Here is an 18,164-nt window from a genome sequence, read left to right on the forward strand (position 1 = left end):
GACATTTGCCATCATCAGGATGCCCAGCAACTTTACTCTTCGACGCCCCACACTCATTTCTCATATCTTTGCTCTCAGCATACATAGTACCGGCAGCCACCTAGATAGATGCTTAAGGCCTGAGGGTGGTGCCTGTTAGTCTTCTTAGGACCTTCAGGTTGTGAAGCCATCAAAGACATGATGAGGTTTCCACGTGGTCCCACTCGCGTCTCAGGAAGCCAAGAAAGCAAGATGCGAGAGGCGCTGGGTGCGGAGTCCGCTCCGCGACTTCAGGGGTTGGGCTTAGCAAGACGTTTGAACGCTGAACCCCCGTGATGCTGCTGGACTGGGCACCCAGCTTATTTCATCTTAACACCGAATATTTTTCCATTGTTAGAGATACAGTTGTCATTTCCATGACCAAAACACAAATTGATTGTGTTGAAGTTTAGGCAATTGTGAATAGAAATGGCAATAGACATTCATGGGAAGACTTTTCTGTGGATTAGTTTTCAGCTCATTGGTATAAATATTGGTTACTGTGATTGATGAGGTTTAGGGTTAGTCAATGGGAAGTAAGAGCTTCTAAGTTTTCTGTACTGTTTGGCTCCTCAGACAAAAATAAGTTCCTCTTGCTCCCACACTAGCATGTGGAGGTATCAGCATTTTATATTTTAGCAACTCTGATTGATATGTGTTTATACATCAGTGCTGTTTCAAATTGATCTTCTCTAATGACTTGTGATATTAATATCTTTTTTCATGATTTGCAACCAGTACGTCATTGATGGAATATGTCTCGATTTTCTTACTTTACGCCTGTGCTGGGGATGAAACCCAGAACCTCAAGCACAAGAGAGGAGGGTAGTCTTCAAGTGAACTATAGCACTGCCTGTGTTCCCCTGTCAGAACTCACAATAGTATTGATGCAGAACTAATTCTGGGTTCTATTTTATTGTGTTGATAGATAGACAATTACATACAGCACATTGACCACATATTTGTGACAATGCTACTATCAACAAACCTGTTTGTGTTTATATATTAATTATTAATAAACATATTTAAACAAAAAATTATAGCGTTAAAACACAGAGAATTTTTATGGTTGTTCAGCATGTGTTTTAATACATGTGTTGTTATGAAAATATTAAGAAAGTAAAATGTTAAAAGGTTTATAAAGTATGAAAATTACCATAAGAAAATGTGAATTTATTATTAAGGAATTTAAAAATACATTTGTTGTAGCCTAAGTTCCCAGTGCTTTCAAATCTACAATAATGTACACTAATAACACTCACTGAATCACCCAGCACAACCTATAGTCCTGCAAGCTGTAATCATGGTAAATGCCCTTGAGTGGCCCACGCACCATTTTATCTTTCATACTATATTTTATACATTTCTGTATGTTTCTCAATATTAATAATTACCATTATGTTACATATGCCTGTGGTATTTTGTACAGTAGCAGGATGTATAGGTTTGTACCATATAAGCAATAGCCTACCTAACCCATTGAGCTTAGGCATGTAATAGACAATACCACCTAGGTTTGTGTAAGAACCCCCCCCCCCGTGATATCAGCAATGACGAAGTTGTCTTGTGATCTATTGCTCACAATACAACCTTGTTTTTAAGTGACATAAGTATCTGTCAGTTCTTTTAATAGTATCCTAGGGTCTTGATTAGTTTCTAGGATATCTTGAAGTTACAAAGACACAAAATGAATTGCTTGTTTCTTATTAAGCACATATCCTAGAAAGAGTGTGGTATCAGTTTTATAGAGAGCCTCCTAATGAAATTTGATTTTTTTCCTCTTGGTAAATTTATCATGCATGTTAATTAATTAATACATTATGAAAAATAGTGTTGGGATGGGACTTCGCTGCAGAGGATTTGACTAGCGTGTGCAAAACTTGAGTTGTAAAACTGATTAAAAACCACCTTTAGGTTTGTCTCATGTTGAGTCCATGGAGATTCTTTTAAAGGTCCCAATTTATTACTTAATTTTAGCTGTGTAATCATCACCAGAGTTAGTGTCTTCTGTGTTCTTACTTTGTTTATGTGCCTCAAGGCATGTCCTGTTTGCTTTTATATTTAGTATAGTTTCAATAATAAACACAGTTTTCTTTTTATCCTTCCTTTCCTTTTAGTGCTTAAATTATATCCAGGTCATCAAACATGCCCTGGAAGTACTCCTCCACTGATAGCATTTCTAGCCCCTTATCATGCTTTTCCTTATAATGTCTAATAAATGTCCACTGTACCATAGTTTTATTACCAACAATGGCTAGCTGCATAATTTCTTGAATTGAAAGAAATAATGACCCCTTTGTCTAAGGAAGTATTAAGTTTAAAATAGAATGAATTTTAAAATGGACTGATGTTGAGTAAGTCCTATCCCAATATTTGCCTATTGTATGGCAAAAGGCTCAACTCCTCTGGTTTAAATAACTTTAAATTTATATAGTTACTTAAAGCAAAAATGGTTACAGTATATTGTGTGGTCTAGAACACACATTACATAGTGTTACAGTACAGTTATATATATTATAAAATTATACAGAGTCACAGTACAAAAATGGCTGAAGCCAATGCAAATAAACTGGTTAGTTTTTCATTTTATGTGCAAAGTGGTTAAAATGCATACTTTTATTTATTTATCTTATTAATTTATTTTTATTTTTTTAATTAATTAATTAATTTTTTTACACTCCATATTTTATTCCCCTCATCCACCCTCTGACTGTTCCACATCCCATACCTCCTCCCAACTCCCTGTCTTCATGTGGATATCCTCACTCTCCGCTCCCTACCCCACCTGACCTCTAAACTCCCTGGGGCCCCCAGTCTCTTGAGGGTTAGGTGCATCATTTCTGAATGAACACAGACCCAGCAGTCCTCTACTGTATGTGTGTTGGGGGCCAGATGGTGTATGCTGCCTGGTTGGTGGTCCAGTGTTTGAGAAATCTTGGGGATCCAGATTAATTGAGACTACTGGCCCAACTACAGGAATGCCCTTCTCAGCTTCTTTCAGCCTTTCCCTAATTCAACAAGAGGGGTCAGCTGCTTCTGTCCATTCGTTGGGTGCAAATATCTGCATCTGACTCTTTCAGTTGCTTGTTGGTCTTCTGGAGTGTGATCATGCTATGTCCCTTTTTGTGAGTGTTCCATAGCATCAGTAATAGTGTCAGGCCTTGGGACCTCCCCTTGAGCTGGATCTCACTTTGGGCCTGTGGCTGAACCTTCTTTTACTCAGGCTTCTCTCCATTTCCATCCCTGTAATTCTTTCAGACAGTAACAATTATGGGTCATAGTTGTGACAGGGGGATGGCCCTCTCTCTCTCATTTGATGCTCTGTCTTCCTGCCAGAGGTGAGCTCTATAAGTTCCCTCTCCCTACTGTTGGGCATTTCATCTAAGGTTCTTTCTCCTCAGTTTCTTTCAGCTTTCCCTAAAATGCATACTTTTAAAAAATAAATGAGCACCTCCGTTCTCTAAGTATTATTTTCTCCAACATTTAAGGAATATCTTCATAGATAATCAGAATTTTTTTGTTCACAGTTCTTTTCTTCCATCATTTATGGTGGTTGGAAAATATCTTTTAGGTTTCGATGTTAAAATTGAGCAGCTTGCTGATAATGTGGTTCTTCATGAATATCTACCTTTGCACAGGCCACATCTAGATACTAGTAAACTGTTTGCTTTAACCTCAGAGCAAAAGCTTATTAAGTTTTCTTTCTCTATATATTGCTTAGACTCACTCATTTTTAAGAGTAAGCAAGCCCTTTTAATTTGAGCATAAATTAAGATTAAGAAATTATTCCTTTATTGCTTCTTTGGCTATTACATCTTCATTTGTTTGATTGCAGCCTTAATAAGATTAAAACACCACCTCTATACTGCAGACCTACTTAGGTTGCTAGTTTGTGCTCTCTCTTTCTCTCTGTCTCTCTTTCTCTGCCTCTCTCTCTCTCTCATTTAAAGTTGTTTATGCTATATCTTAAAACACTAAATTGCTTGTTCCCTGTTGACTTTTTCTTAGCTGAATTTTAAAAGTCAGTTATACTTTATTTTAGTTCTAGAGAGTGTATTTACATATTCTAATTTTATGTCACAGTATAGGTGATGTTGGAGTAAGAACAACCTTGTTGAAGGAGTATGTCTTTTTCTTTGTTTTTGTTTGTTTGTTTGTTTTTGTTTTTTGTTTTTTTTTTGTTTTGTTTTGTTTTTTTGAGACAGGGTTTCTCCGTGTAGGTCTGGCTGTTCTGGAACTCACTTTGTAGACCAGGTTGGCCTCGAACTCAGAAATCCACCTGCCTCTGCCTCCCAAGTGCTGGGATTAAAGGCATGCGCCACCACTGCCCAGCTTGAAGGAGTATGTCAATGGGGGTGGACTTTGAGTTTTTAAAAGCCCAAGCCAAACCCAGTGTCTCTCTGTCTGTGTCTGTCTGTCTGTGTCTGTCTGTCTGTCTGTCTGTCTGTCTGTCTGTCTGTCTCTCTCTGTCTCTGTCTCTCTGTCTCTCTGTCTCTCTGTCTCTCTGTCTCTCTGTCTCTCTCTCTCTCTCTCTCTCTCTCTGCCTGTGGATCAAGATGTAGCTCACATCCTGGTACCATGTGTGCTATGGATGGAAGTGGACCAAGCCTCTAAAACTGTAAACCAGCCCTAATTAGATCCTTTCTTTCATAAGAGTTGCCTTGGTCATGGTGTCTCTTCACAGCAATAGAACACTAAGACACCAATGACTACCAGGGAAGAATATTAGCTTCTTGCTTCAGGATTGAGATCTCAGATGTTAGATTTTTTCCTCACCCTTTGCAATTAGACTGGACTTGTTTTGAAGGTCAAAGGGACCACAGCCATTTAGGAAGAAAGAATAGAGAGTGGAGTGCAGAGTTTCTTCTTTCCAGGTCATAGTCTTAACTCCATAGTACTGGCGAGGTCCTCTCTGAGTGCTTCTGGTAAGGAGTATCACAGAAAGTCTAACACAATATAGCAACTACCTCCTTGTTTTTCAAGTCTGGCCATTTTTGCCAAAATAGCATGGAATACTTTTAAGTGAACTTTTTTTTTAACCTGGAAATTTTATTCAAAATAACATAAGCAGCTGGAGTTCTGGCTGGGTCACTTTGATCACTGGTGGGGGTTAGCTGCTATTCAAGTCTGCCCAGCAGCAGATTTGATTTTGGTTGAAAGTTCTAGCAGTTCCAGGAGAGGTTCTAATTTAACACAGTATGGAAAAGCATTCAGAAATTATTTTCAACTTGTGTAGTTTTAAATTTAGCGATCACATTCCTCTTCTCCCCTGCCTCTACCTTAAGTCCTTACCAGTTTATGAATTATTTAGGGTATATTATTTGTTACTTGCAAGAGCAGCCTTAATAATGAGAACAAGAGTTTTGAGAGTAACTAATGTTCCTAGCAGTTTTATGATGGTACCTGGCTACAGTGGTCATACCTCAGTGAAGAGTCTAGACATGGACTGAGCCATGGAAGATGTAAGAGAGCAAAACAGGTTTGGAGCAAAATTTACTTAGAAAGAAGCTGAGATTCACTTTTTAAGCCCTTTTAAATATTTCAGAAATGTATTATTAAAGAATCCCTTAAAATATTTTTATAGTTATCATTACCCCAAACTCCACTTTTGATTTTAAAGTCTTAAGTGGTAAAGTGTCTAAATAACTTTTTTGTATTACATTTACTATTATTTTCATTAGAAAGTTATTTAAATGAAATTGCTTATTTTCTCTATTATAAAGACTAATCACAAATGGGCTGTAGTAAGTAAGGAGAATTTTAAAGATGTTAATTCTCTGCAGTCCCTTAAACTTATGTCTAACAATAGTTTATTGGCTAATCTCTCTTTCTCCAGAGATCTCTTTTTTTCCTGTGATTCTTTCTCTCATGTACTGTTTTTATGTAGTAAAGACATTAACTAGGATTTCGGTAATATTGAAGCAATAATTTACTTTAATTGAACTATTACTATTTCTTCTGTTATTTGTCTTACAAGTTAGTATGAGATTTTCCTTTTTTATTCTCTTTATCCCATTGACTGACATTTCACGCATCTGTATCACTGTGCTTTGCTCCTGTTCACAGCCCAGTGACACCCTGCCTCCTTCTCTCTCTTCCACTGATGCCTTTTTATTTAGTGTCTTTCTTTCTGTAGTCCTTATCTTCTTGTTCACAACTTTCCTTATTCTTTGAGACATGGTCCCATGAATTCTAGGCTTGCACTTACTATGTGGCTGAACAGGACTCCTGCCTCCACCTATGTTAGCAGTGTGCATCTAGGGCCCATTTGTCCTGTACTAGAGACTAAAGCCAGGCTTTGCACATGCTAGAGAAGTGCCTCACCACCAGACATGTATCACAAGCCTTTTCATAAAATTTAAAGTATTTTTACTCACCATCGTTTTAGTGTGTTTCTAATACTAGAATTTTTTTTTTACCATCTTTCTCATCATATCCAACTAGCATTGATTCATTATTTTAGATTTTAATTTAGAAGAATTTATCATTTGAATGTCATCAGCTATATAGTTTTAGACCAGATTTAAGTTCACACTTACAACTTAGAGAACACATTGAGGTTTTGATTATTATTGTAATGAACACAAATGCCTGGCTGAACTCAGAGCATCCTATCTCTGAGACAGCTCTCCAGCTCTGAGACCATTATTTTATCTTCTTTTATGTATCAGATGAGACAGATAGACAGATGGACACATATACACACACATATATAATGAGAGAGAGAGGGTGGGGGGATTTTCATATATTGTTTTTGACATGGAATAGGATTACTCAGCTTTTTCATTTGCTCACCCAAATACAAGCTTCATTTTATGTAGTATCACTTTGGCTCTTAGAGTCTTCCAAAAAATGTTTTAATCTATATTTATTATGTTATTTTAACCAATTTCCTTGTGTCTTTGTTTTGACTCTAGCCATTTCTTAACATTTATTGCTTATGATTTTTGCTTAATGTTCCAGAAAAAAATTTAGCATCATTGACTGATAAGCCATGCATGAAGAGCAACTATGAAGACATAAAATGACCTATAAAGACACCTAGAGCTAGGGAAATTACCCTAGGAAGGATGGTGTTAGGAGACAGCTTTGCTGAATCCCAACAGTGGTGGTCAGACTTGACTGGAGAAGCTACCAGATGGTCCATCTGCCTGACCAGCCTTGTTGGGAGTCTGGAGGCTCAGTGGCCTTCAGGTTTGACCTGCTTGAGGAGGTGCTTAGACATCACCTAGAAGTTGTTAGATGCAGGATGATCAAGAAAGAGGCTTTGATTTTAAACAAAATGATGTTCCAGATATTGTGACAGATTTAATAGTATAAGTTCAGATCCATTTGAAATACTTTTGTTTGGCCAGAGTTATATACACTTCAAAGCGATAGTCAGATAATAGGACTATATAGCTAAGGAGCAGAAAACTTTTTTTCTATGAGGTGAAATGATTGACTATTAGAAAAGTCCAGGTTGAGAGTGGGAAATGAATCGAAAATAAAATATATTAAATCAGAAACTTCTGCTATCTCAGTCCTAGGCAATTTTTACTTATATATCTTAGACAGGTAGCTTCCCAAGCATGTGTCGAATGTCTTGGGGAGACAGGATATGGCTTAGGTATTGCAATTAAGATGTTTGGGTTGTATCAGGAATATTTCATTAAATTCAGGTATATGGTGAAAATGCCACATAGGCTGAAGTGTAGTGCTGTGGTTTTTAACTTACCCTGGTGTATCTCTAAGGCTCTTTTCCACTTATTCTTCATTGTTATTGTTGTTGCAAGAAAGCCAAGAAAATTTAAAACTACCTAGAGTCATTAATTTGCTCAATAATTAACGATTTGATTTTTGAGGGTATAAAAATTTTGTTTACTTTGGACACTGTAAATTAGTAAAATATTTCATTCAAAATGCATTTATTGAATGCTTTTGAACATAGAAAACATGTTAACTCTAGAACTTGAGTACTTAAACATTGTACATGCCACATGATGCTTTAGATAATAGTAATACAAACACAAGATAGAACCCTCCTACTTCCCAAGTTATTAACTTTAAGATCAGGTTACCATTTATTTACTTAAAATCAGCTTGCTCAATGATGGACCTTGATATAAAGACTGGCTCAGAAGTTTTACATCATAAGCCTATACTCAGAAACGTTTCCTCCTTCCTAGTGTTCATACCATAATGTTCATAGTGATGAGTAACATAGTTGAAGATACTTTCAGGTTGGAAAATTACCTATAATGTAGTAAATGGAACATAAATATTATAAACTAAGACCATCGAACTGGGTAGTTTCTTAAAGGAACACATAACGTTTATTTTATTTTGTATTAGTTCTTTGCATATTAACACTCAAATTAATGTGTTTGACATTAGTAGCCTCATACATACTTTATAACAACTCAGATTTTTTCCACTGGAAAACAAAGGCACCAAATTACTTTATGAAGTACATAAGATCAGCAAAATACTTTCTGCAGAGATAGAATTTCTTAACTGACATCAAATGTGTTCTAAAAGAGTCTTCCAGTTTTTGTTCCATGAATGAATCATAGTATTACTTAAATATTTTAAAATATTGTCTATCCCTGTTCATGTTAATTTCCTGAGTAATGATTAAATCACATTGTCATCCAAGGCTTTAGTTTTGTTAATGTATTTCATCTTTACATGAGCACTGCATTCTGTATTAGCATGGCCTGTCTTTGAGTATGGACTGATTGAAATAATAACTATATCTATATGCTTTGAGGCTTATTTTGTTAATACTTGTTGTAAAATCTGTTTCCTCACTTCAGAAAGAAATTGATAGCCATCCTTAACATGCTATTTCTCTAGCCAATAATGCGAATTTTGGAAGTCACCCAAGTGTAAATCATCTGTTTCTCAGTTCTGTAGCATCTCTGTGCCCTGACCTTCCTTGGCTACACTAATATTAAAACAGACTGCTCAAAATCTTCAATTTATTTTCTTATTATATCTTTTTAATGTTAGTACAGCCTGGAGTTGCCATTTTCCTGCTGACCTAACAGATTTAATGTCTAACTTGTGTTCATGTGCTTTTTAGTGTAAAATGCTTCCCCAGCTTTTGTTAACTTCTTGTAGTTTCATTAACACATATAAATTTCAATTGTATACTTGGTTGTTCTAAATTTAACTTTTATATAAATGAATAGCTATTTCCTTCAAGATGAATTAAAATATCATATAAAGATGGGCATGACAAAGAATATATTGTTATGTAATAGATTGGTATTTTGCAATACTAATTTTATTATAGGATTATTGAAGATCTTGATGCATCGTGTTAAACATATAAAATCTTTTCTATTTTACAGTACAGTACACAAATGCACATGCACACATATGTATTTACACATACACCAACCAAAAGTATTTTTATTTTATAGTTGTCTAAATGGAAGCAGAAAAGAAGGAAAAGTAAGAGTTGTCCCGTAAAGAGTATGTATAGTTTCCTAGAACTGTAGCCTATACAAATAATAGATAGTATTGTTCCTATACTCATATTAATGCGATATACTTCATGTACCACCTAGCATAGCTCAAAAGGGTAGACCAGTTGTCTGGATCACCCTTATGTAGGGAATTCAGAGAAATGATTTCTTATGAATGCTTTGTACTCAACCTGGTGCTTTCTGGTTTCTTATCACAGTACCACTAGAGGTAGAAATTGAAGTTCAGGGGTCCTGAGATATTTTTATTTCTCTACTTTCACCCTCAATTTATAAACAGTAGTTTTGTAGTTGAGTCCATGACACTGGACTGACATATAGGCAAAACCAGGAACTGAATCTTTAAACTGTTTTTGTTTGTTTGTTTGTTTGTTTGTTTGTTTTCAGAGAGCTAGGAATTTGGGAAGAAAGTGGATGCATGTCTTAAAATTTGCCTTACATCTTGTCTTTAACCAGCAGATTCTTTAGAGATTCTTTATTGTCAGTCCTTTTCTGGTCAGGTCTTGCTTCTGAGACTCTTGGTACCTTTCTTCTTATCTTCTCTTTTCTCAGTAGCAGGCATTCACAAGTGGTAGCACTCTTGAGTCTCCCATTATCTGTGGGTTTACATTGTATCTAGATTAAGCATTAACACCAAACAAATAAGTTGAGGAGTGTGTGCTTAGATTCCTTTCTACAGAATAAGATACTAGTGTGCTTTTATAATACAGCTATCTGTTTACATCTGTTTTTGATCAATGACTATTTAAGAAATTTAAGTGATGTTTTTGAGGTAATAGGTATAAATAATATAATTTTAAGTATATTCCTTTTAAGTGGTAGTGAAATTATGTTCATAATAAGTTCAGGTTAATTTGATACCTTTTTCTTTTGCTACTGATATTTATAGAGGAGGAAGTTTTCCTTTACTGTTTTCTTTTCTCCTTTTCTTTCTGTTTTTGTTGTTGAAAATAAATTCTTCTCTCATACAATACATCCTGACCACAGTTTCCCCTCCCTCCATTCTTCCCAGCTTCATCTACCTTCCTTCTCCTGTAGCTCTACCCCTCCTCCATTTTCCTTCAGAAAAGAGGAACCCTCCAAGAGACAACAGTCAAATAAGACAAAACAAGATACAGTAAGATAAGGTAAAAACACTCATAGTAGCTGAATGCAGCAACCCAACTGGAGGAAAAGAATCCCAAGAGCAGGCAAAAGAGTCAGAGACATACTGGCTACCAAGTTTAGGATTTTTAGCATGTGCTTTCATTGGTATAAAAATAACTGAATACTATGTGAGAGGTGACTAATTTTCTAGAAATTGAAAAATTGGCAAGAGCATGAGTAAGACAGGAAATGACTAATTCCAAGTGATAAATGTGGACTTTCAATAAGAAGAAAGTGAATATTCACATAATTAAAGGATTTGTTCAAAATAGAAAAAAAAATGGTATAACCCAGCCAGCATGGAGCAAACAATGAAGAGAGCTGTACACCAGGGACACAGACATAAATAATATGTGTCTTATTTAAAAATGATTCAAGTTAGACTTACATACATTGATAATGGCATAGAAAAACTCCTAATGTAAACTACCAGAAAACTGGAAAAAAGAAAGCATTCATTATCAAAGGAAAGTTGACAGACTCACAAGATACTCCTGTTTTCTGCATAGATATAATATCCTATAAGAATGTAAGGGGGAGGAAAACAGAGATGGAGTTATATAATCCCACTAAGTTGTATATACAAAGAGTAGAGTTTTAGGCAGGCTAATCCAGCTACAGTTTACAGACAGAAGAACATACAGGAGGAAGAGAGGGAAGGAGGGAGGGAAGGAGGAGAGAGAGAGAAATTGCCTAAAATTGTCTTTTAATTGTAGCAGAATATTAACCTCCACAGACATAGAACAATGTCTGTTCATGAAGACAAGAAAAGAAATACTTTATTGGGAAAAGCAATACTAGGAGAATGTTATTATAAAAATTCCAAGAATTTAGAAGTATCAAGAATTATCTCATTACCACCAGCCTATTGTTGAGATCTTGCTGATCCATTCTGGAAATTTAAGTCTTAGTGATGAATCTAAGTTACTTCTAGAGTAAAGGGTAAACTAATATTTTTAATTAATGATTTATTGTTTAAATTAAAATATAATTACATCATCCCCCAGCCCCCTTTCTTTTATAGATTATGAAAACAACTTAATAAAGATAGAATCTGAATATATATATATACATATTAACTTTAAAATATTGATTTATAACTAGAATCTACTTTCTTTCAAATTATGCTACACAGTCTTATCTTTTATCCAAAATTAAAAGTGGATAAGGAAACTTTAGGCTTAGATGTTTCAGTTGTTAAAAAAATCTTTTAGAAATAAAAATTGAGGGCTTTTTCCAACATAAAATTTATGATGCTGCTATTACTGTGTCATTACATAAAATCTCCCTATTCTACAAAGAACTCTGGATCAATAGCACTCATAAACACATTATCAAAAATGCTTAAATAGTAACAAATCAGCCAGGCATCAATAGCAAGTCATTGTGCATCACACGTAAGTATATTTCAGAAGGACTAGCTTAGTTTACCACCATAACTGAGAATCCACACCCCAGTCCTCTTTCTTATTAGATAAGTGATAGTTAGTCAATTATAAACAAGCAAACAAGCCTTGCAGGGAGTTGGAGAGATTCTCATTTGTTAAAGTATTCACTCTGCAAGCCTGAGGACCAGAGTTTGAATCCTGAGAACCTGCCAAAGCTGAGCAAAGTGTCACCCATGTGTAATCTCAGTGCTCCTGTGGTGAGATGGGAGGCAGAGAAAAAAAGACTCTCTGGAAGCTTGGAGGCAATGGTGAGCAGTAAAGAACATAGAAGAGGCAAGAACAGATGCAAGAGTATGTATGTACCAGCAGACACACCATAGCCACACATATTAAACATACACACAAAACCACATCACACATAAATACAAATAAAAAAATAAAAATTAAAAATTTTCAGGGCTCTTCACTGGGAAACAAACAATCTTGAACTAATTCAACCCATATAAGAAAAGTTAAATGAATCCCAGGCTTTAAGTATGCACAACATGGCAGCAAGCTCAGTGTGGATTAGAGATCACAGTACAAGAGTAAAATTCTTAATCCATCAGAAGAAAGTATAGAAGGATATCTGCAGGTGTGAACAAACCAAAGAGTTCGTTGCTGTTACTCAAAAAACACAAAGGTAATAGATATTCATTCATAAACCTCTATAGTGAGGAGTCAAACAGATCAATAGATACGTGTGTGACTTAACAGTTTCTACTGATTCATAGTAGGAGATATTAAACATCCACTAACAGCAGAATCTTAAGTTAAAAGCTCCATGCAATGCTTGCACATTAAGATGGCTAAAAGGATAAAATTCACCATTGCTAAGGATGTAGTGCAACTAGAATCTCATATACAGCTGGTAGGAATGTAAAAGCATACATTGGACGAATTATTTTGGTAGTTTCTTGGAAAGTTTAATATATTTTTACCATATGGCCTTGCTTCTTGGACAGTTTACTTAAGAGAAGCAAGCAAACACATAAACTATATGATTCTTCATGACAACATATTTCATGGTGGCCCCAAGGTGAAAGCAACACAAATATCTGACAGCTGACTATGTAAATAAATTTTGTCATTCATTTGCCGAAATACTATTTTGTATTACAAAGCAATAAGGGATGGCTTGGAGATGTAGGTAGTGATTGTCCAGTCTGCATGAGGTCCTTGGGTTCAATTCCTAGCACCACAAAATAGTGATGATGATAATGATGATGGTGGTACTTAATAAATAGTAACTAATTTTCTACCAATATATAAAAATGTAGGGGTTAATCTAAAAATGTGTTGAAGGAAAAAAGTTTACACATAATGTGTATCTTATGATTTTATTTTTGTAAGGTTTAAAAATAGACAAGCCTACTAGAGTATCAGAGGAAAGATTTCTGGGGCTTTATGTAGAAGAATACGGGCAGAGACAATAGAGGCATTCTATAGCTGGATTATGGAGACTATACAAGAGTATATGCTTAAAGCCAACAGCATAGATGTGAATAATGCTATAATACAGTTAATATTTGGAATAAAATAAATCTTTAATGAGATTATATTTACTCAAATGAAATGGTCTGTCCTAAAGGATAGTTCTGCTTCCAAAAAATAGCATATTTTTCCTTCTATACTGTCTTACTAACCAAACTTAGCTTCAATTAAGTTCCTAAAATAACCTTAGCAGTTTTGATATTAGTGTTTCCATGTTGCATTTAAATCTGATCCCTCCCCATTTGAAATAAACAAATTACTTATCAAGCCAAAGTCAGACATATGAATAAAGTTTTAAGAGGTAATATCAGCATACAAATTCATTGTGTTCAAATTAAATAGGAAAGCAAGTATGGCTTTTAAATTTCCCAAGTGGTTTTGTAAAGGAGCTCAACTATGTAGATAGAAGGTAGAGATTAAATATGTTGGAACTGATCATTTTAAATAAAGAGAATTGTTTTTCATATGTTTTTCATAATTTATTCTTTTATAGTTACTGCCAATGAAGTAATTGTTAATAAGTGTGAAATACAGTTGGCACTTGAAAGCCTCAAGTTTGAGTAATCACAAAACACAGCAATATCATTTGGCTCATGGTTACTAGGATGTAGTCCCAGTGAACTTCTCAGCGTATGGACTTGATATTCATCTTCTGTTTTTGTTTATTGCAGATTTAATTGTGGTTAAGTATTCATGGCTTACTTCATATGAATCTGGGAACAATTATGCTTTTCAGAAGACATAATTATTATAGCTTCTGTGGATGGGGCTTGTACGCGATTGGTTATTAAAGTATAGTGTAGGTTGAGGAATTTTAATCCTGCAATATGGTTGCCCTGGCAAGGGATCATATTTAGGTCTGTATGATCTGGCCAGATTGCAGACATGCTCTGGATTACAGTAGGATCTTGCTGGAATGTAGACTTGCCCTTAGTGCACACCTTTAATCCTAAACAATGAAAGTTAGGTTAGCTTATAGAAAGAAGCAGCCATGTTGGAAAGTGGCCTTTAATTGAGGGGAAGACAAAGTGATGAATCAAAGAAAGATTTGATTCAATGAGTCAGAGATAGGATACACTCAACTCTCACAAGAATAAGACAGGGAAGAGGCTACTTAAGAGCAGTACAGGGAACAGTTTGATTCAGTTGAATCAGTTCACTCCATGCAGATCCTTGCAGGTCAGAGGAAGCAGTTTTACTGGGACATTTTTTTTATAGAGACAGGTTGCAGGTGAAGACAGAAGAGTTATAGGATGAGAAGGAGCCAGGGATTAGAACAGATTGCCAGAGTTAGTTTAAGGCTAAGCAGAACAATTCAGTCAGAATCTGAGAGAAGCCAGTTTGAATCAGTCAGCTTAGAGAGGAGTTTGAGCCCAGAACAGCTGAATTGAACCAGCCAGCCAGAGTTCAAAAGTGCTGTGAAGGGTGAGCTTATTCAGCAGTAAGCCTCTGAGACTACAATTACATCTGGCAAATAAAAGTTATATTTATAGTAGGTAGATATCTCTAGCCTGGGCATTCATACTAATGGTCATGTTAAAGGTAGGTTGCCACTCAGAATAATTTTTTAAAGAAAACTATAAGCAGAGTCTGGCAGTGGTGGCACACGGCTTTAATCCCAGCACTTGGAAGGCAGAGACAGGCAGATTTCTGAGTTGGAGGCCAGCTGGCCTACAGAGTGAGCTCCAGGGCAGCCAGGGCCACACAGAGAAACCCTGTAATGAAAAACAAAACAAAACAAAAACAAAACAAAAACAAAAACAAAAATAAAATAAAAACAAACAAACAAACAAAAAAAACAAAAAAAGAAAACTGTAAGTAAATACTCAGTGTTTTAACCTGCATGCTATTATTATATAACTTCTGCCCTCTTTTGAATTGATGAATAATAATTCCACATGAAATCTCCTGTGTAATAAGATTATGCAAGTTTAGAGAATAGATACACCCTAAGGTAATATTGCTTTGCATAATAATTGTACAAGAATTTGAAGCACCAATGAACAAGCCCACAAAAAGAAATGAAATTTTGTTGTTGATGTAAAGTAACTGTCATTTAACCAATCATCCGATTTAATTTTTTTTAGTAAAACAGAATCTTTGTCTTCAAATTATAAATTTTGCCTTATGTTCTAAACCTTAGTAAAAGCCAAGCCAAGTTAAACAAATCTCTCTAAAATGTCTTCAGAACTTTTAAGATTTTTTTTTGCTTTACAAAAGAGAAATATTGATGGAGGAGGAGAAGGGGTAAGCTGTCATTTAATGTTCTTTCTTTCTAAGATTTTTGATGACATCTGAATAGAACACAGGGGTTGCCATGAAAGTGCTCTATAATAAAATCAAATAGTCACCAAGTTCTCATTCAGATTTCTAATAATTAGAAACCTTCTTTTACAATGAGGTCAAATGTAGCAGACCCTCAAGTCATTGGACTAATAATTGTAAACTACCTTTATCTATGAGATGAACTTACAAACTTGTGGCAAATATTAAAAAAGATAGGCAGGCTCCCTATGCTACCACTGTCTCTCTGTGTCAGAGCTCCCAAGTCCTTTGGTGGAAAATGATCATCCTCTGCATGGTCAGCCACCACAATACCCTTTTACCCTGTAGAATCAAAACTCTTTAAGCTTATAATTAACCAATCAGATTTATGTATCAATAAATTCTCAATTTACAAGATGCCAATACAATAATTTCAAAACCAACTGATAATGACAAAAGCTTTATCCCAATTATTCTAACCGTATGATATCATAACTACCTATAGCTGGTTAAAACCACGCTGGTTCATGTCCACCTCCATCTTTGCCTTCTCCTCTCTGTCACATGCTCTCTGTCTCTGCAACTCTTAGCTTCGCCTCCTTTTTCCCTGTCCAATCACAGGCCTCCTCCTGCTCTAAGCAATTGGACAGGGAAAATCCTGCGACACAAACTGAGTAATATCTTTGATAATAGTTTATTCACTTTTAAAATAGGGAAAGTTCTTGCCCGATTTTACTGGCTATTACATATCTGAAGCATGTTATAAATTATTAATGCCAGTATACTATGTATTAATAGGTAAAAATGTTTTATATGCACACAATTTATATGAAACACACAGATACAATTTGAAAGGAAATCCTGTTTCCAGTGCTATGTCAGTAACATGACTTAGCTTTTCTCAAATTGAATTCAAATTGTTTCTCCATGATATTTATGTGTTGTGGCTCCTTTTCCTTTTGTCTAGTAGTGCAGAGTTATCTTAATCTTTCTTCCATATAATTATCATATAATAAACAATAAGGAGAACAAGCTTAGACTATATAAATAAAGACCTATGTGGAATTTTCACCTTCTTCATTCTGGACCTTTAAAACTACAGATGTTCAGTAAAAAGTATAAAAGGCATTGGAAACAAAGAAATCCTCCTGAGTTTAAGTTTGTACATGAGATTTCTTTTCCATATATGTATATGCATATATATGATTATATTTATTTGATAAAAGGCTTTCCAAATACCTTTATACAACTCAAATAGTCCTGTCCAATCAATAGAAGGAAATCCATGCCTGATACTGTAAACTTAGCCAACTCCTTGAGGCTGGTAAGGCCCTAGAACCTAGAGGAGTACCTTCTACATTACTAAACCAGAATAATCAATAACTGTATTCTAAATATCCATCCTTATGTCCACATATAAGTGTAACTGTCATCTCTCATCAAAGAAGCTTCATTTGCAGCAGATGGGGATTTTTACTCCAAGCTGCAACTGACCGAAGTGTATAGGTCAGTTTGCATGGGCTGCCTGTTCCCAATTAGTACACTGACAACCCCCACATTAATACTCAGGGAACCATATCAGAAGAACACATGTGGAAGATTGTAAGAGCCAAGGATTAGGACATTTGCTGCTATATAGACCATTTTTTTTTTAAAAGAGAACTCCAGGTGGAGAGATAGGGAGGAAGATGTGAATCTGGAAGGAGTTGGGGGAGTGAATAGAACCAAAATGTTATATTAAATTCTCAAAGAATTAATAAAAACATCTTTTTTTTCAAAATAAGTTTTACATTGCAGATTTCTATTCTGACTTTAGAGGGCAGTGCTAAACCACCAATTTTCTATAGTTCTGCCATAGCCACTTGAAATGCTTACTATAAAATAAAACTGAAATTTCAATCATGTTTTTTGTGATACAATCATGTAAGCCCTTAATATGATTTCTATGTAGTAAAATTAAAATGAGTTCATTCATATCCAGTATTTTATTTAATAGAGACTTAGTAAGTTTATTATAGACAACACATTGTACATGATACAAAATGAATAAGGCTGTACTTTCTTTCAAATAAATTAAAACAAACAGGGAAGTTAGACACACTTGTATATGTGTGTAAATGCTGAAGCATTCTGTGTGTATTCCCAATCCTTTTGTGATTGTGATAGTAAAACTGTCAATAATGACTACTTTATGTGTCAGCTATGGGAGTAATTCTATCCTGATAGAGCCCTACAAAAGTAGGAATTATTATTGCACCTACTTTGGCAAGCAAGGAACTGAGGATTAATGCGATTAAGTATTTACTCAAAGCTACTTAGCTTAGAAGGTGCCAAGCTAGGA

The 18,164-nt window shown here is 35.2% G+C and overlaps 1 protein-coding gene across 11 annotated transcripts in view; it reads left to right on the plus strand.

Moving 5' to 3' along the window:
• The window catches only part of Anks1b (ankyrin repeat and sterile alpha motif domain containing 1B), a 1,082,674-nt gene that overhangs the window by 282,580 nt on the left and 781,930 nt on the right, over positions 1–18,164 (plus strand). The gene's annotated exons all lie outside the window — the stretch shown is intronic.

Source organism: Mastomys coucha, unplaced genomic scaffold (genome assembly GCF_008632895.1).
Source record: "Mastomys coucha isolate ucsf_1 unplaced genomic scaffold, UCSF_Mcou_1 pScaffold4, whole genome shotgun sequence".
In the NCBI taxonomy this organism is placed as follows: Eukaryota; Metazoa; Chordata; class Mammalia; order Rodentia; family Muridae; genus Mastomys; species Mastomys coucha.